This window comes from Sinohyriopsis cumingii, chromosome 7 (genome assembly GCF_028554795.1).
Source record: "Sinohyriopsis cumingii isolate HCF-2022 chromosome 7, ASM2855479v2, whole genome shotgun sequence".
NCBI lineage: Eukaryota > Metazoa > Mollusca > Bivalvia > Unionida > Unionidae > Sinohyriopsis > Sinohyriopsis cumingii.
The window spans coordinates 42,127,414-42,148,591 of record NC_142967.1 but is presented as its reverse complement, the minus strand read 5'-3'; the positions used below and the strand labels follow the sequence as shown (position 1 = coordinate 42,148,591).

Sequence of the window (21,178 nt, the reverse complement as noted above, 5' to 3'; positions counted from 1 at the left end):
GTTACTCCGCCAAATTCTATCATCACTCACAAACTACCGTCACTTTTGAAGTCGACCATTTCGAGATTATATGCTTAAATCTGTGTAATTTGTACAAACATTATTTGTACAATGGATGCTTAAATTTCACGTGCTTCAGCGTTTTATCACGTGCTCCCGCGTTTCAGACGGCACGTTCGCAGCTGGAAAACATTTCTCCACGCTGAAAATCATTACTTGACAATTTATTTGAAGAATCGAGAGGCATGACTATTGGCACGAGAATTTTCTAAGTGTTCTACCTATATGTAAAGTACTTTGCTTTTTTCATTGGGGATTGATGACTGTCTTTTGGATTTTGAACATTGTTTTACAAATATGTTTAGTTAGATCGCTACGATATCCGCAGTGGGGCAGTTTATAGTGATGTCTAGCACCGACACCAGGCCGGCCAGTCCTTGCACTAACCACTTACTACTGAGCGCCACACGGGGCAGCTGCAAGTATCGTTTTCATAAGTCTTAGGCATGTATTTATATCTGAACACAACTATAAACTCGGATAATAAATGTCTTAAGATTAGTGTGTGCAGTCCATTTATTATCAGAGTTTATTGTTGTGTTCAGATATAATTCAAAGACATCTGGATTGCATCATTTGTATATCATGACATTCAAGACTATTTTTTTACATCAGGACATTCAGGACTCTTAGTTCATCAGGATATTCAAGACTATTGGAATTCATTCTGAAGTTTCTAAAGGTTTGGACTTGTAAAAGTACATAAGAGGAATATTTGGAATTTAATTTACAATAGTCTTTTTTATTTTCACTTTGTATTCTCTGGAAATGCTTTTTTGTTTATTTTACTGAAGTTGTTGGTTTCGCTTCTTTCTGGTGATAGGTTAACGAATTCGTATTGTTATTTTGGTTCCAGAGTATCATCGATTCAATCCTATGCTGCATCTACAACATTCCTTATATTATCTTATCTTCGACAGACATACACGCTGGCAATATATAGACTAAGTAGCAACATATTTCAGGGATTAGCAAAACGAATCCTTCTATACTGATACCAAAAAATGGCATCTTTGTGTATTGTACAGTTTTGTTGACAACTTCATCTGTCGTTACATAACTTTTATTAATTAGAAACGTCATGATGTCTTATATTTCGGGGCCCCAGATGGCCGAGTGGTCTCAAGCACTCGCCGTTACCGATCACAACCACATAACCTCTGTTAGCTTGAGTTTTAGTATCCGACTCGGACAATGTAGATATGTGTCAAAGCTTGCCAGTAGTTTTCCTTGGGCCGGTGGTTCTTACCGGGGTTTTCCATGGTGCTTCATCCACCAGTTATACTGCATAGCGTTTCGTATGCTGAAATATTGAGGTTAAATTCAAAGCAACAGCAAGAACGTTTTATACTTCCTGTGTCTTATTATCCACTTAATTGACATGACTGTGTGATGCATCGTGTTAAGATAGTCCGAATTTCCTCTGACCCTTGCCACCCCATTTTTGATATTTGAACATTTATGTTGGGGTGTAGGGTCAGAGTCCATTCCCTATCGAAAAGTTGCAATTCGCCGACACCATTTGGTGTCGGCATAGGGTAGCCGCTTACTAGCCGGCCCAGCAAACTTGAACGAGCTTTCATCGAGATATATATGCATGAAATCGATAGGAATATGATTTATTTTCTCATAAATTGCGATCATAGCATTCATCATGCCTTTAATCCGCTGACAGACGAGACGAAAGTACATCGTTGCTGAAATTTGACCAGGATCTGGTCATTTGCATTCCTAGGCACGTGAGTACACAACTCTTGCAACCTAACTGTCAATGATATCAGCGGTCATAGTCACGTGATATCACCAATAAACAGTTTCAAGTGTTGCTGTAGGAAAACAAATCGAACACATAAATGAAAGTCACGTAATTTTTTATAGAAAAATGAAAAAACAAACTTCTCAAAATATTTTTTGTGAAAACAACGACCGAAAATCTTTAAATGTTGCAGTAATTTGAAGAAAACAAGATTCACTATGCAGAGAGCACATGTCAATGTGATGGTCACGTGTCACCAACAAAAACATCTCTGACACGTGCTCGGTACTTCTTGAAAATGGTTTTCTCCACCCTGCTGCCATACCGACAGATTTCTGGTCGTCGTTCTCAGAATAAATATGTTGAGAATTAAGTGTGAATTCTATGTATTTACAAACATTAAGTGACTTCTACATAATATGTCCAAATGCTATGTACAACAACATTGGAAATTTGTTTATTGTCGATATTACGTGACTACATGACCTTTGATGTCATTGACACATTGGTTGCGATATTTATTTAGTCATGTGACTCGGGATGCAAATGGACCGATCCCGGTCAAATTTCAGTAACAACTTACATTCGTCTCGTCTGTCAGAGGATTAAAGGCATGACGAATGCTATGCTCACGACTTTTGAGAAAATAAATCATATTCCTATCAGTTTCATGCAGGTATATCTCAACGAAAGTTCGTTTATGTTTGCTGGGCCGGCTACAGTGCGGCTACCCCATGCCAACACCAAAAGGCGTCGACAAATTCCATCTTTTCGATAGGAAATGGACACTGACCATACACCCCAACGTAAATATCCAAATGTCAAAAATGGGGTGACAAGGGTCAGAGGAAACTGGGACTAAGTGTCAAGAATAAGATGCGATACACAACAGTATCTGACAGCAATGGCAGCAATCTTGTTTCCAAGTTATTTTGCACTCTTGTAGCCGCTGAATAATTTTTGGTTTTGTTTTCATGACGACCTGAGTAAAGAAAGAAACAATGAAGAAAAGATTAGAAACGAACCAGGTTCTTCATCATATGAAGCTAAACAACTCTGATGATACTTATTTCGAATCAAAACACTATGACTATAATGGTTTATTATATTTATCACATTGCTTGTAATTCAATGCTTTTGAATTTATAGAAATGATGGCATTAGAATTTGGTGTAAGGTGAAGAAACGGTTCGGAAAGCCATGTGGAGGACCATTACTGTATGGGTTCATTGTATCCTAAAACTAATGCGTTTTTCGAAATCACCGATTATGCCACAATTATTTGTTTCATATACCATTTAAGACTTTTCTCATAAATACCAATCCAATTTTTTCAAATTATTAAATTTCCAAGCTGGACAATCCTATGAAAGAAGGATATAATGGATAAAGGTACACATATAATCATGGAAAATTGACACTAACCTTTCCATTTACGTACATGTTACGGCTGTCTCTGACATTTCCAAGCGAAATCGTCCTTCGTGCACGCAGATTCTACACTCTTCTTCAGAAGAGTTTATTTCACTTTACTTTACTTAATTCTAAGCGTAGCAAGATTTCTTTTATTTGCAGACGTTTCGCCTTTAACTGTCGTCTGCTTAAGATGGCCATTTTTTAAACTCGTATAGCCAACCACAAGCAACTAAACTTTTGCATGTTGCTATTTGGTTCATAAAAATGAGACTACATACCGATCTGAGTGTCGTTATATATAACTTATTTTCTGATAAAACGCGTGTAATGATGGCATTATTAAAAAAAGACACAGATGATGGACCTGAAATATAACCTTGGTCACATGAATTATGGGAAAATGGCATTTTATCTCGACTCGTTCTGTAAACTTAGAGAGATCTGCCATCTTCATGTTATTTCCCGATTCTGGATTTCAGGCACTAGAAATAAAATGATGGATTTTATTACTTATCTTCTGACTGTAGATAAATGCCTGTGAAATAAATATGTGTTTCATTATCAGAAACCTATTTTCAGTGGTTAAATTGAGCTAAAATGGCGCATGGCGGTACTATCACGTTAAAACCATGCTACAAATAAATAATGTACAGCCTCCCTTTGAGGTGCGATTAATTAGGTATATTCGTTTCATTGAATAATTATGCATACATCTTCAGAGATATCAAATAAGTTTGTGATGGAAAAGTTAATGAGATGTTATTTAGACAGAAGGATGATATAATGTGTATACCAACAATAGTAAATGCTATCATGTTCACAATAATACATCATAAACTAATATACAATTTATCTTTTTTGATAAACACGCACATATTATATATGTGTGTGTGTGTGTGTGTGTGTGCGCGCGCGCGCGCGCGCGCTTCCGAATTGTCAAATACGCAGGCCAATATATAGTTGTTACTGCTCATGAAACGTACATGTTGAAAAGGGTTAATAATTATATCAATATGTCACAAAAGTCTTAAATGGATCATTTCTTCATCAATTACAATTGTTGTCAACCCTATTTTACGCTTATGCTTGCCAGTGTATGGAAGAAATTTGATTTAAAAAATAACCCAGTAGTTTCCATTTTTCTCATTCACTTATTAGCATTCCGTATCAAGATCAATGCATTGATGTTATATTATTCCGGATGCAAGTTCCTATGCCCGCTGGTCCGGTGCGTTACTCATTCTTGCTCCTTTAGCTTCATTGACTACAGAATTGAACTTAAATTGCATTTAGATTGTGTTGGATGCAGGAAGGAATTCCAAATGGAGACCCACACTAATGAGCTGCTGCGTAAAAATTAGAATAGGAACATTGGAAAGAGTCAATTAAATCGTACCGTGAGTTTATTGCATTCCTAGTAGCATCTTAGTTTAACCCAGATGAACGTAAATTGCAGGAACGAAATGCCGTACTTTGTAGAAATCAAAACCCATCCAGCACAAACTGAACTTTACAACGGGGACATTTTTATAGCTTTTGCAAGCACGCTACACAACGTAGGATTCCAGTGAAGCTTTCATCCTATAGTATTGTACTTTTTTTTAAAGTTCACCTCGATGAATGCAATGTGAGTTTATGATATTGTTTGGGCATCTGTCTTGCGTCCATCCGTCTGTTTTCCCTCTGTCGACTGTTGTCAACATTTTTCCTATTTTCGAATTTTCTTTTTCAAAAGCAGCGCTTTTAATTTTGACCAAAATTGACACGAATGGTTTCTACGGCAAACTCCACTAAACCCGATTTTAAGGTGGCTACCCGAGCAACCACGTGACTCCACGTGACTTTTTAGGCAGCTAGTTTTAAGACCTATTTTGGACTTCTCCTGAAAGACTGTACCAATTTTGATGAAACTTACTGCGAATGTTCTTTAAGTCATGTTCTTTCAATCTGTCTTCTGCTTGTCTCTATTTGTATTTTCGTATATTTCTTTTCCAGAATAGCAAAATATATTTTGATTAAACTTGATAAAAAATGTTGAGGGCATGCTTTACCAAAATTTTGACTGGGGGTTTCTTTGAGACCGGTGTGGCTTCTCCACAAACCGGATTAAAGAACAAAAATATTTCCGACTTCCCCACAGGAGCGCCAGCAGAATCCCCTCTTTTTTTTTGGTGGTGGAGAGTCATGTAATGGTTAGCTATTAAGTTTGAAGGATGTTGGACAAAACATGTTTAGAGTTGACCCCTCCCCCCGACTGTATCTGCGGACCCCCATGCTTCTCCAGAACATATTGAGAGCATCCTGTCTTCCAAGCCTTTCAAACTTGTAAATACAGGACTGACGTGACATCAGATATGGCTGGAAATAAGGACAATGACACAAATTTAAACGGCATCACATTAACTGTCTTAAGTTGTTTGATCAAAGCGAACATTTGTAACATCTCTTTCGCTGTAATCGTGATGTTCTGTTGTTTTATATGACTTATGCTATTAAACAGTTACGTTTGAAGTAATTTGATATCAAAAGCGCTATATTTGTTTTGCATAAACGTGCTAGTTAGCATTTTTGGATTGCCTTTCGACCATGGTCTGAGAAGTTTGAAATCTCGTCGCCACTTAGGCCTCTTGGTTTGTACGTTTCGTCTATTGACTTGCTTTGCATCACGAGAAAGATACACTATTGGATTCACTACATTATGTCTGGTCTGGGTGACGCATATCCGTTCATTTCCGCGATGTGCCCTTTTTCATGCATATTTCCTATTCGTTTGAAATTCTGTTTTTAACTATACCATAATGTTCAATCATCGAAAATAGTTACTTGATTCTCTATGTGACGATTTTTTTTTTAAAGAGAGACTGCACTGTGTTTCCGACACAAAAGTAAACTGTACATTCATCATGTACGTAGTTAAAAGTAACATTGCAGAGTTGGCACACGCCTATCATGGAGAATTCGTTATCAGCTGAACTAGATCGTTAGCATGTTTTCTGTTTCGTTAGCGTTACCATATGCGCGACAAGAGGTTTAACTCACTGCAGCAGCGGGGTCAGCAAATGTTAAGGTTAATCAAAAATGGTATTAAGTCACAAACCTTGTGATGGTTCGCTATCGTTTTTGGACTGCAGAATAAGTAAGCAATGCGTTTTGTTATCCATTTACTTCACCCCTCAACTAATGGATCGTGGGCAGTTACCTTCCCGTTATGTGCAGCAACAGAAAAATCGGTTGCCAATATTTGGACTCATTATCGTTCTCCAGGATAAATATTGGATTGTGTTATCCGTAACGATGATTGATTCATAATACGTGTGTAAATTAAAACAAATAATATCGTGTTTTAGTTTTAGGTGCATCAAACGCTATATTACGTCATCACTAAAAAGACTCTACATTTTGGGTTCACTTTCAGTTAATAAAATTAGTACATGTTAATAATTATGAACTCTTCTGTTCGTACTTTAGCACAAACCTAGTGCGTGTGCGTATATATAAATATATATATTGAAGAACAAAAATGCCCCAAATGTCAAATCTGGCATCGCACAGATTTTATTTATTCTGAATATTTATAGCATTGAAGAAATATTCTCTACATGAAAACTAACCATTCATTAAAGTTTTGCAGCTGGCCTAGTAGTAAGAAAAATATGGATTTTTTTAACAATCTGGATTTCTTATTGTTAATATGCAGCAAACAGTGAAAAATTACACTACCACATTTATCAATGTTTATTGTTGCCGTTGTTATTGTTGCAGGGTTTAATGCCATTTTTCAGTATAAGATAGGCTATACATAGCGGCCAGTATTCATGGTGGAGGAAGAACCGGAGAAAACCCCGGAAAGAACCCACCAACCCACGAGAAGCCACTGGCAAGCTTTCTCACGTGAACATAGTGGCCGATATCAGTGTTTTCTACATCATAGTGACATAAGAAAAGAATACAAAATATTTATTTGAAAACCAATAGTTTAATGAAAAAATTAGGGCACGTTTAAATACTCAATTACCCCACCCACTAAATATCTCGGATGTGGGAGGTCGCAGGTTCGAACCCAGGCCGAGTCATACTTGTTGTTGTTGTTGTTGGGTTTAACGGCATTTTTCAGCACACGATAGGCTATGTTTTCAGCACACGATAGGCTATGTATAGCGGCCAGTATTAATGGTGGAGGAAGAACCCGGAAAAACCCCGGGAAGAACCACCGACCCACGAGATGCTACTGATAAGCTTTTTCACATACCCACATTGGTCGACTCCTAGACTCGAACCCACGCAGACAGAGGTGAAATGGCAGTGATCCGTAACGGAGAGCGCTTTAGACCACTCGGCCACTCGGGGCCCCTCCGAGTCATACTAAAGACTTATAAAATTGGCACTAACAGCTGCCTCGCTAGGCACTCAGCATAAAGAGGTTAGTGGTAGGGCTGGTCGGCCTGGTGTCAGGATAATGTGACTAGGTGGGAGATGCTACATGTCTGCAACATGATGTCCCAGTGCTAGACATCACTATAAACTGTCACACTGCAGATATCACAGTGATAAGACTGAAACAATTTTAAGGCTACGTTAAAATTCAAATCGCACACACGCTCTTTAGCAGGAAAAACATCAATAATGATAATAATAATAACAAAAATAATAATAATAATAATAATAATAATAATAATAATAATAATAATAATAATTAAAGTAAGCATGAGTTGTTTGTCGCGATGATGCTAAACCCCGGCGTAGAACTGATGTAGGGTATGAGTTTCATACTTGACCGCCCGTTGGCCCAAGTGGTTAGAGCGTCCGCCTCGGAAGCGGAAGGTCGAACCCAGGCCGAGTCGTACCTACGACATATACAATTTTTAGTACTAACAGCTGCCTCGAACGGCGCTAAGCATTAAGAAGTTAGTGTTAGGACTGGTCAGCCTGGTGTCAGGATAATGTGACATGATGCTACATGTCTGTTGTATGATGCCCCAGTACTAGACATAACTATAAGAGGGCACTGCAGACATCGTAGCGATAAGGACTACACTTCTCAAAGCTACGTTAAAGTTCTAACACACACACACACACACACACACGTTTCTAGTGCATAACTGCATGAGACAGAGAATTTCCTTGTTATTGACCTTTGTTCTCTCTTTGTTTCAGAGTAAAATATTGGGTTACTTCAGCCTGAAAGTCAGGACTGCTGATTCAGCTGTTTCCTTATCGAGAGATGAATGAAATTTGAATCCAGGTAAGCAGATTATATACATTAGATAGGAACTTCAAGAGCCATTATAAAACATTCATCTTCTGAAATCCAGGTGTCTAAAGTGTGTAGTGACTCCGTTTCGGTTAAATATAAGATCGTTCACACGTCTTTGTTAGCCCTCACTTTGAAATTTTCAACAATACTTAAACCGAATTTTACGTAGAAAAGTTGCAAGTAACTTTTGTGAAGGAAACTAAATTATACATTTTTGCAGGTTATAAAGGTCCTGTTAAAATAAATCCAAACACGGTCACCTACCTTACATTGCTATTTTACAAAATTGGTTAGATAATTTCCGGTACAGGAAATTGCCGGTAGAGTTTGTGGCAGTGGTATGCAAATTTCTGGATTAAATGATCCATTTCATTCAACATATATCTGATTGGATGTTTTCTAGCCTAGAAGCATTTCTGAATATTCATCAGTTATCTTCACGGGCAGTTACAAACAGGCACGATGCCATGCCTTATCTGTCTTACGTAATCTGGTTACTGGTGGTGAAATTTGTCGTGAATTATCTTTGATAATAACTAAAGTTAGACGTACTTGTTTACTTCGTGAGAAGAGTACTGATAGTTTCTGCCAACAGCAACGTGACCTTTCATGTTTTGAGTAGAGGTGAGCGCTGAGACTGCTCTTTCAGCGTATCTATGGAGGCGATGGTTAATTGGAACCGACCTCTCCTCCTTACACGACAACAGCATGTATAAAACATAATAGTGTGCAATTAAAATGGATTCCTGTGGTATTGTTGTGGGTTTTTTTGTACACATTTACATTATTACAAACTGCTGCGGTGGCCTAGTGGTAGGTCGCGGGTTCGAACCCCGGCCGAGTCATACCAAAGACTTTTAAAAATGGTACTAACAGCTGCCTCCCTTGTCGCTCAGCGTTACGAGGTTAGTGTTAGGACTGGTCGGCCTGGTGTCACGATAACGTGACTATGTGAGATATGATGCTACATGTCTGCGGCATGATGCCCCAGTGCTAGACATCACTATAAACTGTCACAGTGCAGACACACACACACACACACACACACACACGTGTGTGTGTGTGTGTGTGTGCAAGAAATCAGGTTAAGATATAGATCAAATGTGCCTCATGTTAGAATAGTTTACGTCACAGTCAATTGTGGTAACGCCATATTTCAAATAAACATGTGTAACAGGCCCCCTCTCTCTGTGTCTCTGTGGCTCTCTGTCTCTCTGTCTCTCTCTCTCTCTGTCTCTCTCTCTCTCTCTCTCTGTGTGGAGACACATAGTTGCAGCCAGTGCCGGAGTAAGACCCTAAGCACTGAAAATATTATGGTGCCCTTCCAACAAAATGTGAAAAAAAGCCAAACAATATCAAAAGCTAAAAGGTGGGAAATACCAGTGTTGCCATCATTCCAAATCAAAATACTCGTACATGCAGATCGAAATGGTCTTTTATAATTCATTCAGTGTCATTGTCAACAATTAATTTGACTTTTTTCGGGTGCCCGTATTGGACTGGTGCCCTAAGCACGTGCTTAGTATGCTTAATGGATGATCCGGCCCAGCTTGCACCTATGACAGTTTATGTCTTGTTGCAGTATATTTTTCCTTACCTTAAAGTTATCTCGCGTGTTAAATGTTGTTTTTATCGTACTTACAGATTTGTTCATAGCTCATATCTTGCACGTATTCAAATTGTGATCCTCTCCATCTCTTTTAACTATCAAGATGTCAGAGACGACGTCATGCATGATTCCCCCCCCCCCGGGTTTGTTATACATCAGTGGGAAGTTTGTAGAGCAATGCGGTACATATATCATTTGAAAGCTCAATGATATTAGGAATCTCATTAACAATGTATATATATATATATATATATATATATATATATATATATATATATATATATATATATATATATATATATATATATATATATATATATATATATATATACACACACACACACAACAGTAAAATGCACATTATGATGTGAAATGTAAGCTCCCCCCCCCACACCAACTCAGTGCATGCATATCTCACTGTTCAATGAATTTCCAGAACGTTTGATGTGATTTTTCTGCGTGAATTTATCACTTAAAGAAGGATGAAAGAATGAGAGTCATGTTGCTGGATGGACTAGGTCATATTGCTGAATGGACTAGGCCACATCACTGGATGGACTAGGCCACATTGCCTGAACAAATATAGTATACTAACAGTATAAAGTGCATTGGACATTAGTTCACTCGTTTCTCAGATGTTACTGACTTGAACCCCGCCAAAACTGTGTGCTATCTGGGATTACAGGTGAAGCCAGGCTCAGGTTACCTTTGCTGCAGGGGCCCCGAGTGGCCGAGTGGTATAAAGCCCTCTCCGTTACGGGTCACTGCCATCTCACCTCTGTCTGCGTGGGTTCGAGTCTCGGATTCGGCCAATGTGGGTATGTGAGAAAGCTTACCAGTAGCTTCTCGTGGGTCGGTGGTTCTTCCCGAGGTTTTCCCGGGTTCTTCCTCCACCATTAATACTGGCCGCCATGCATAGCCTATCGTGTGTTGAAAAATGGCGTTAAACCCCACAACAACAACAACAACTGCAACCTTTGCTACAAGTCTGTAGATGAATATAAGCTATTATGTCAGGTATCAGATATTTGGCCAGGAAGATCACGTCTATATCTGTGGTGTTGAGTAGATTTTTTTCATTTGGTGTGTATAGAAAACAGCCTGTAACAAAATGTACGTCCAGCATACGGCGCTGAACTACACTGAAATAAACTGTTGGTGTAACATGGCCGATCCACTCTGTCTACTATACGTAGTGGAGACTCATCGAAAAACTGTAGGTGAAAAAAGGGACAGTTTAAAAATTTGTGGAGACTATTTTAAGATTAAAACGGAAAGTACACTCTCATGGTGGTAACTTTAAGATATATTACTATGTATTTAACTGAATTCATTATTATTGATTTTGTATCGATTGAGTCTGATTATTTTATATTGATCTTCCAACCAAAAGGATATCATGAGAAGGGTGGGACGTAGAAAGAGAGTTATTACTCTTATGCTTTTAGTACAGGCATTCCTTGGTTTTTTCTTTACACCTTTGAAGATATTACTACAGTTGTACTGGGCAAAACAGAAACTTGGAGATTCACTGGATAGAAATAGTCTAGATAAAACGAATGCCTCGTGTAGTCAGTTCATTGCCATCAAAGAGAAGAACAGCACCATATTCTAAATGATGATATTCGTATGCTTTCTGTCATCAGCTTTCAGATTTGACGCACATAAAATGTATATAACTTACTAGTCGTACAAATTGTCAATACAACTTTGCGGATTAATAATCTCCACTATTCAAGGATTTTCGCCTTCTGTATCGCAGATATAAGGACTTTTGAAATGTTCGAAAATGGTAATTTTCTTGTAAATATGCATAGTTCGTATTGAACGCAATACGAGCAGGCGATATAATTAATACTTGAAAAGCTGGACAGAAATTCTTGGTGCCCGTCTTGAACATGTTTGTTAAATCGCAAAGCATGTACACTGTACTTGATTTTTTGACATACCAGCGAGTGTTGGCCGTTTTCACGTGCCAGCGAGCTGGGCAGTTTCGACATGCCAGCGAGCGTTGGCCGTTTAGACATGCCAGCCAACGGTGACCCTTTTAGAATGTCCGCCACTGGTGATCCTTTTGACATGCCAGCCAGTGGTGACCCTTTTGACATGCCAAGAAGAAAATTATTCGAAATAATCAATTGGCAGATTGATTTTAGTTTGCCTGAAAAAGTTATAAAATAGTATGAGAAGTAAAAGGATAAAATTGATATGTATTATTCATGAATTTGCAAAATTTGAAAAAATATGATTACTGGAAAACAAACTTTATGCTTTTGGCAAATATCGTTCGTTTTGCGTTCTAAGCGGACTAGGTACTTTCGACATCCATAAAATAAGATGGATCCAGCCGTTTCAGTTTCAACACGCACACAAAACACGAGATGATGCTAACACAGGACGAATATTCTATATGCAGTCAACGTCACTGCTTACGGTCTTATATATGATTCCACATGCCGTCAACGTCACTGCTTACGGTCTTATATATGATTCCACATGCCGTCAACGTCACTGCTTACGGTCTTATATATGATTCCACATGCCGTCAACGTCACTGCTTACGGTCTTATATATGATTCCACATGCCGTCAACGCCACTGCTTACGATTTTACATATGATTCCACATGCCGTCAACGCTACCGTTTGCAGCCTTAAATCAGATTCTAACGTCTTCAATTTCTGCTAATATGTTCTGTTCAACGTTGTGCATATATACATTTATCGTCTCTGGAAATCAAGTTTTGGTGCTTAGCTACATAATGATCATGAGAGAAAGCAGTTTTTAATATTGTCATGGCTTCCGCTAGTTATACGTAACTGGCAGGTTTCCCACGGGGAACTTAACATTGTTATTGCCTCAGCTTCAAGAGATATAATCTGTTATTCCCTCAGCTTCAAGAGACACAATCCCATTTTTCTCACAATATAATATAATATAATATAATATAATATAATATAATATAATATAATATAATATAATATAATATAATATAATATATAGTATAGTATAGTATAGTATAGCATAGCATAGCATAGCATAATATAATATAATATAATATAATATAATATAATATAATATAATATAATATATTCAGCAATTTAGGCCACCGGCCCATATTGCAAAATACAATACAAGTAAATATGAGCGCCATGGTGTATAATAAGAAAAGTCGAATTGATGTAGAAACAAAGATTTCTTGTAATTAATATTTTGCTGTGACTGATTAGGGATACAATTTTTCTACAGCCGAAAAGAGATAGTAAACTTCATTAAAGTATTTTTTTTTATCTTAAATGGTCATAAGCCAGACAAACTAACAAATTGGAATTCATCTTCTACCAATTTTATTTTTATTTTTCAGGCATTTTGCACAGTATCTATTATTTCTCTCATTCCTGGCATGCCTTCCTGTCTCTTTTTTCAGCGTATGCGCTGAGCAACAACATTTTGCAAGTAACTTCCTAAGAAAATATGATAATCCATACGGGAGGAATATTTCCGTTCCAATTCGGTTTTATACATGCTATAATACCCACATTTATGTGAGTTCTTAATATCACTTTGCAAGTTTTGGTATGTAGAATCCTTAATTCTTTGCAAAAATAGTGAGAAAATTTGTTTTTCGTCTCGAGCATCTTGATTTAGCCAAACATACCCAAAACCGAAGCGAAATAACATGCCGTTAACTTTTGTAGCCTATGTGATACGGTTAGTTTCATCTGATCTTTTCAACTTTGATTGTGGGTAGTGATTTGAAAGCATTCTTACAACCTTCAAACAATATTTAATACATCGTAAAAAAATACGAGGTACAAAGTGGATATCTTCCGCACTCCCTTAACAGTCGCATTGTTGGCAGTTTTAGGAACACCTAAATACTGTTTTCAAAAGTTGTATTGCACAATTTCAATATCTCTACTATAGTAAGAAGTTGTTTTTTATTACCGAATGAAAAATTAAAAGCATCATCTACACTAAAACAGCCAAATCGTTTTTGATAATTCAAAACCCTTGAAGTTGTTTTCTTTGCTTGAGTCGCTAGTGTCTAACATTTTGAAAATGAGGGGTAGACCAGCTATTTTAAGGTATACTTTGAAGCGACATGCTTGCCGTTATAGATGTGAAATTTAGCTGAAATACCTTGCTAAGATAATGGAATTATATTGAAGTCATTAAATTATGTTAGTGTATGAATGTATTATGCATGACATAACCATAAAATGACACGTGAATTGGGTATTATGTCAAACTTTTAAAAACGCGTAGCTTCGATATTGATTGGTAACATTGAAGTAATGTGAAATATAAAGTCTCTTTTGTTTAAAGGTTACCTGTATTTACCTAATATCTGTCGATAATATTCATCCTTGAACCAATTCAATGAAATCAAGGAAGACAGAAATCGGCGAGAACATTATAATTTAAATTTAGATTGTCTTCGGACTCTTACGCCGCTGACCGTTTATCTTCCAGTTTAAATATTATCAGGTTTTCCGCAGCTTCCAGTGGATTGAAGTGATCTTTGCCTGTACATATTGTTGTACACGTAGACAACATGTCAGTACATTTAGTGAAGGCACAGGCATGCAATGATGCAAAATAAATCGCACTTGCTTATGTGTCCGTGCTGATCTTGACCTTTTACCGTAAGACTTCGTGATAAAAACAATACGTTTTAGCGTTGAAACTAAATCTATCACATATATATATCACCATTTTTGTTTGGTATCATCATAGATAGGTGAATGAAAACAAAGTATATATATATATATATATATATATATATATATATATATATATATATATATATATATATATATATATATATATATATACACATCCGTCATCTCCTGACAATCGCTGATTTACATATTAAAGACACACCTAATAGAAAATGAACAGTCTGCAATACGATGCGTGAATAAGAAGCCAACGAAAGAAATATTAATTATTACATCACTGTACATAATCGCTAGCCAATAGAGATACTCTGCTACGATCTTTCATCACCTATGGCGACATTTGCGGAGATGTCCTCGTTTCTCCCAACTATGCATACATCTGCTTAAGTAATCAATGTGAGCGCGAAAATAAACGTTGACGATCTTTGACTCTGTTTGAAAGAGCCAGGCAAAAGTCTCTCTCCCTAGCATTTATCGATCGATACAACGGCTACTTTAATTGTTGTGTGGGAGATTGTTACGTTGTGCTGTTAATGTCGCATTTTTGCATATGCGTACTCAAGAAAACGAGGAAATGTCAGCACAGGCAGCTTGAGGTAATAAAGAAGCGTAGCGGATTGTTGTCAATGGCTTGCGACAATGACGGATAGAGGGTATATGTGAAACTAATTTCCAGTTTACTTTGTAAATATTATTCAATCTGATATATGTGAGCAACGCATTTTACGGAGACGAACTCCAATAATGTTTTGGCTGTAGTGTAGACCATATTCTTAATTGAATCGACTTTAGTATGTGCTGTCAAAGTTGTTCAATAGAGATATATTGATCACAGTCTTTCTCTGGATCCTCAAAATATTTCTACAGCACGTTTAATATATTTGAAATGTGATCTAAATATAGTGGGTTGCGTTCTCACGGTAACCAAGATATATTACGTTCCATGCACTGTATTTGATCAGATACGTGTTTCTTTGTGTAAGTGGAGATATCACGGGAATCCGTATCGGCAAACAGTATGATAAACTAAACGAGGAAAGAGATGAACACCAGTACACGTTTATTCCCCAATAGTTAGCTAATTATCTTTAACTCGCTGAATGGGTTGAGCTTACTCTGTCTGGGGTTATTGGCTCTTCACCGAGATTTTGTTGTCTCCTCGTGCAAGGATTCACATCACTTGTGCCCGCAATCAGAGTTTGCCTTCGAATGATATGCCTGTTTTCTCCAATGTTCTATGTATTCTGGCATGTCCTTCTTTGTAGAGAAACGTTCTGTGTACCTAAGAAACCCTGTATCTGAGAAACAAGTTTTGGCAGTTTCTTTTATAACACACATTTGTATACATTTATGTGAATTTGTGACTTATGTAGAATGTTTGTGTTTTCATAAAATGTTATTCCCACATGATGAAATAACACGCTTGGCGGATGCGCTAACCACAAGGCCACCGGAGCGGTCGTAAATATTGTAGAACGAAGTTAAAAGTAAAATTTATTTACTAAGAATACTAAGCATTCGTTCTCTGTGACACCTTAATTTCGTTCAGTCGGTGTTAATAAATGACCTGTGACACCGTAATTTCGTTCAGTCGGTGTTAATAAATGACCTGTGACACCTTAATTTCGTTCAGTCGGTGTTAATAAATGACAAAATATACACTCTTTTGTTTCTATTAAAGCACCACCCCAAAACTGATGTAACATGGGTCCGTATACAACTTAAAAAGTTGGTCTAGCCGAGGATATCCAAAGGAGGTGTCGGAAAAACGAGTCTTGGCTTTAAAAATTAAATTTCTGTTCACAGTTATGAGTTCATATACAATCTATATTTTGCCTGATTAATTAATTAATACAGTGGTGCAACAATTATAAACTAAATTCTCAATGAACTTTCGGTAATATCCGTAGATTCTAATGATTTTCTTATGTTTGGTAATTCAGGATATTTCTTTATTGCGTCCACTTACCGTGAAAGAGTTCGATGCCGTCAACACAAACAGCGTGCCCCGAAATGGCACATTAGGGACTGTAATGGTGGTCCTGAATTTCTTAGTGTATATAGCATGTGATTATGGTTTTAGATATGCTCATCGAACGTAATAATTAACACACTGGTGTCATCCATCAATGGTAGACACAATTTTCTACTTCGTCGTAGAACTGCATCCCTAACACTTTTAAACGTTGATAGACTGTTTAAATAATCACATAGGAGGACGTCAAAAAATCAGCTTCATGTTCAGTCCGAACTTTATGGACACCGCTCCGGCGGTCAAGAGCAGGAAAGAATGTTGGTTGAACACTTCCAGAACTTTCGAATGCGTCATTTGTCTTGAATAATGAGTAGATACTCGGCTCATTAACTATTCCATTTTCGAACATCAACCACGAAACGATATCAGTTAATGTTCAGTGTTAGCATTTAGAGGAGATGGCCCACACTATGAACTTTAATGCCATCATGAATTGTACTTCTCCTCCTGTCTTCGAAAATATTTGCATGCCACAATTCCAATCTAGACGAGTATTGTTTAAAGCCATCACACATTACAAATTTCAAACCAAACATTTGTTTTCTCAACGCAGATGTTAGTAATTTTGAAACATACAGCCCTAAACAGAGAGTACAATGTTAATGAAATACTATTTTGAAAAGACGGAGAAACTTATTGTAAAATATAATATGCATCGTTGTGATGCAGGTGTTCGCGAAGGTAAAAATAAAAACTGGTACATCTGTACCCTATATAACGTGCAAAGTAGCAACCGCTATAACGGGTACAAATACAATAAAGGAGACAAAACGACAGAGACGCCGCCTGTAGCTTTATTGATTCTTTTCCTATAACTAAAACATTCGTAGTCTTTCACCTTCACATTAGTGTAAAGTGCCCAATTCTTGACAAAACTTGTATTTAGGAGATGGGGAGCAGGGAGGTTGGCAACTGACATGGAAACTGTTCTGTGGCATAGGATAGATGCCATTAAAGATCTTTGACTCTCGGGGTCCTCGAACCTGGACGCAGCCACTGAAATTTTGTTACAAAACTGTTACGTCGCCCTCTTAGTAAGAGTGGTGGTTAATTGGGTTTGGCTGGCGTTATCTAGAGGATGACCTCCCTCGATATTATAGCCCGGCGGGAGTGAAAGAAGAATGGAATTTCAGCAGAGAACTGAGCAAGAATACTGGGAAGAAAAAAAACTATACGAGCCCCGTTTTGACAAGACAATAAAACATTTAATCAGAACAAATTATGAACGGCATATCCATTTCAAGTTAGATTATATCAGTAGAGTTTAAAAGGTGTGTCTAATTTGGATTTATTACATAATCATAACGAAAGGTGAAAAGAGCGCAATGTCCACGACCGATTTGCATCACCTTCCTGTCTGACCGTATATCAACGTCTTCTAGTTCATACTTCCTAAGCTCTGTGCTTTTCCCCTTCATGGACTTCCTGGTCCTTTTATTCTGACCTCGTCCTTCTTTCTTTCCCCGTACTTCTGTCTCCAGACTGTCTCGTCTTTCTCTCAGAAAGCTGTTCCTTAGCTGTTCTCTTTCAGAACTTGTGCGTCCTAGCACTAAACATGTCTTTCTTTGTACACGACAACCACCTGGTCCCTTTCTTGTTTCCCGAGGAAAGCACTAATCTCTTTATGCCTCCCCGGAGTCGAGACTAAGTTTCCTTTTCTAGGAAATGTTCAGACTAAAGAATTTCGACTACGGTCGTCACTTTAAAGTCTGATTGCTCTAAAGTGTACGCCCCAATTTATTCTGCCCAATCGTAGGCGGTGGTCCCTATTTTTTCCCAAAGAAATAATTCCCTTCATCAGGTTTAGACAGCTCGGAATCTGTGAACGACAGTGCGTGACAATTTCCCTTTGAAAAAAATGATAAGTGGACATATGTTCCAAGCAAGCGGTTAGGGTTGGTAGCTCAAATGTTTACTTTCTATGGACCGTGTTAAGATACCCCGGTCAATTTCACTGAGCTGGAATTTTGTCCCATTGAAGTTTACACTGACATGGGGGGGGGGGGACGAAGAAATGTCGAAGTGACTCTTCACAAAGACTTTTCTGGCTTAAATGGGATAGAATTTTAATACTCAATGCATTCAACCTTACAATTTTCTGTAATTCAAAATTCGACACTTCACAAAAACGGACTGCCGTTTGGAAGCTGGAAATCACCGAATAAGGGAAGTCAACGTATATCATTCTGGTTGCTTCAAATGGCAATGTTAGACTTTAGTCCATAAGGTATAACTCGATAAACCCGTTGAGATTTATCGGTCTGTCAAAAAAGGCATTGCTCGAATTCACATTTGTTGCAAACGTCTAAGATGCTTTTCAATACAAATTTTTAGTAAAGAATCGGTCCGTATTTAATCTCACGTATCGTGATAGTGATTGATACCATGATAGTGCTGTTCCATCGTGACACTGGACATTTCTATCGGCCTTTAAATAGACGAGAGAAGGTGCTTAGCTTGCCGGTACTGTAAGCAGTTTTAAATCACTGTTTCTGGAGAGGAAGAACCACGAACGTTTTCGAACGAAGAAACGCAACTATATTCACCACACGCATGTAGCTTCATCTCTCAAAGACATGCCTGTGATGTGTCGGTAGGTCGTGGGTTGGAAATCCGGCCGAATCATGCCAAAGACCTATAAAGATGGCACTAGCAGCTGCCTCGCTTGTCGCTCAGCATTAAGAGGTTAGTGTTAGGACTGGTCGGCCTAGTGTCGGGATAATGTGACTGGATGGGACATCATGCTACATGTCAGTGGCATGATGCGCCAATGCTAGGCATCACTATAAACTGTCACACTGCAGACATTGTAGCGATATTACTGAAAAGTGTTAAAGCTACGTTAAAATCCAAATCACACACACACACACACACACACACCACTTAAATGATCGATCGTACGAAAGTTTCAATAATTTTAACATCTTGCCAACATGCCCATACCCGACGAAATTTCATTTGATCATTAGATAAAGACTTTAGTGAAGGTCCCTTCGATCTAAAACAATTATTTTTAGATTCAAAAACCTAAAGTTCTGAAAACATCATACATCTGATCAGATAAAACTATTTTCAAACCGATATTTAATGGTTTTGATGCTTCTTGTCTTAGTTTGAGCACGATTTTGGTTGTGTGGATGACAGATGTGCCCGTGTGTGTGACGTAATACGTTTTCTGCCAAATTATTTGGTTCTTGGAGCTATATGATGCTGACCTTAATTTGTCTGTTCAACGTTAGTTTCTCTTATTTCTTGTTTCATCTGTATTCTCAAAAGTACGAGGAAGGAAAATCGATGAGGCATAACCTCCAGTTCGTTTTTTTTTCGTAAATTATATTTGGCTTTTGAGTCTGTTAGCAGAGATGTGTAAATTATATTTGGCTTTTGAGCTTGTCAGCAGAAACGTGCTCTCACTCTTCCAAGAATTATGTCTGTTTCATAGATCGTTGCAGTTCTTGGAGATAGATATCATACGTTTTTTTTTCTCTCTCAGTGTTCCACTTTAGAAACCATTTTATGGTTATGCGATATTAACTTTGACAAGAAATATTGCTTTCACGTACGAAGAAGTCGAGTGCTCCATCGGTTTTTTTCTTAAATTTAAAGACTTTCCTAGGTGATGTAATAAAAAAGGTATATTTACGCATACCTTTGACAAGAACGGATATGATTTTATTGGCTTCGCACTTAAAATGAAAAGGCTATTATTATCTTGGCAATGAGAGGCAGATAGGTTGTTCCGGAATGTAAATTTTATTTGAAATAAATCAATAATTTTGCCTAATTGTTTGTACAACTGTGATTTGATTGAGCATATTTGAATAGGGTTACCAGCTGCAGAGTGTCTCAAAGAAAACTATTTCATCTTTGTGCTTTAGGTTACTGATACTGCTGATGTTACTACTGCTATTTCTACATTTTCTGCATCTATCGTTGCTGTCACCTTATACTATAGTCATATAAATAAGTCTTAGCTAGTTAGCTATCTATTCACCAAGCAAAAACTTAATATGCGTCACTAGGTTTTGACAATATTCGAACATCGATATGGATCTGGTTTTTCGATCACCCAATGCTTTAAGAAATGAGGCGATTGGGGTCTTTACACCACTGTCCGTGTTTGAAATATTTGGCACTGTGCCTCTGTTAATGCTCGACCTCCGATATTTCGTACGTTCTGTACTTGTAATAATAATGTGATTGCGCCGAATATCTGAGTTTTCGTCTGATTCAAAGGCTTTTCATAAAGACCTCAAAGAAGGAATATCCATAAAGCTGAGAAAATTTAGGTTCTAAATGCTAATGACCCGGCGCAAGTGCAGTTTACTATCTTTGGTATGGACAGTAACTAAACCAAGAGCAAC

General features: G+C 37.6%; 1 protein-coding gene across 4 annotated transcripts in view; it reads left to right on the top strand.

Moving 5' to 3' along the window:
- The window catches only part of LOC149795108 (5-hydroxytryptamine receptor 1B-like), a 193,387-nt gene that overhangs the window by 98,288 nt on the left and 73,921 nt on the right, over positions 1-21,178 (top strand). For all 4 annotated transcript variants that reach the window (XM_089964809.1, XM_089964810.1, XM_089964807.1 and 1 more), the window contains one exon: positions 8,387-8,474. The gene's annotated coding sequence lies outside the window, so the exon portion shown is untranslated. The remainder of the gene's footprint in view (positions 1-8,386; positions 8,475-21,178) is intronic.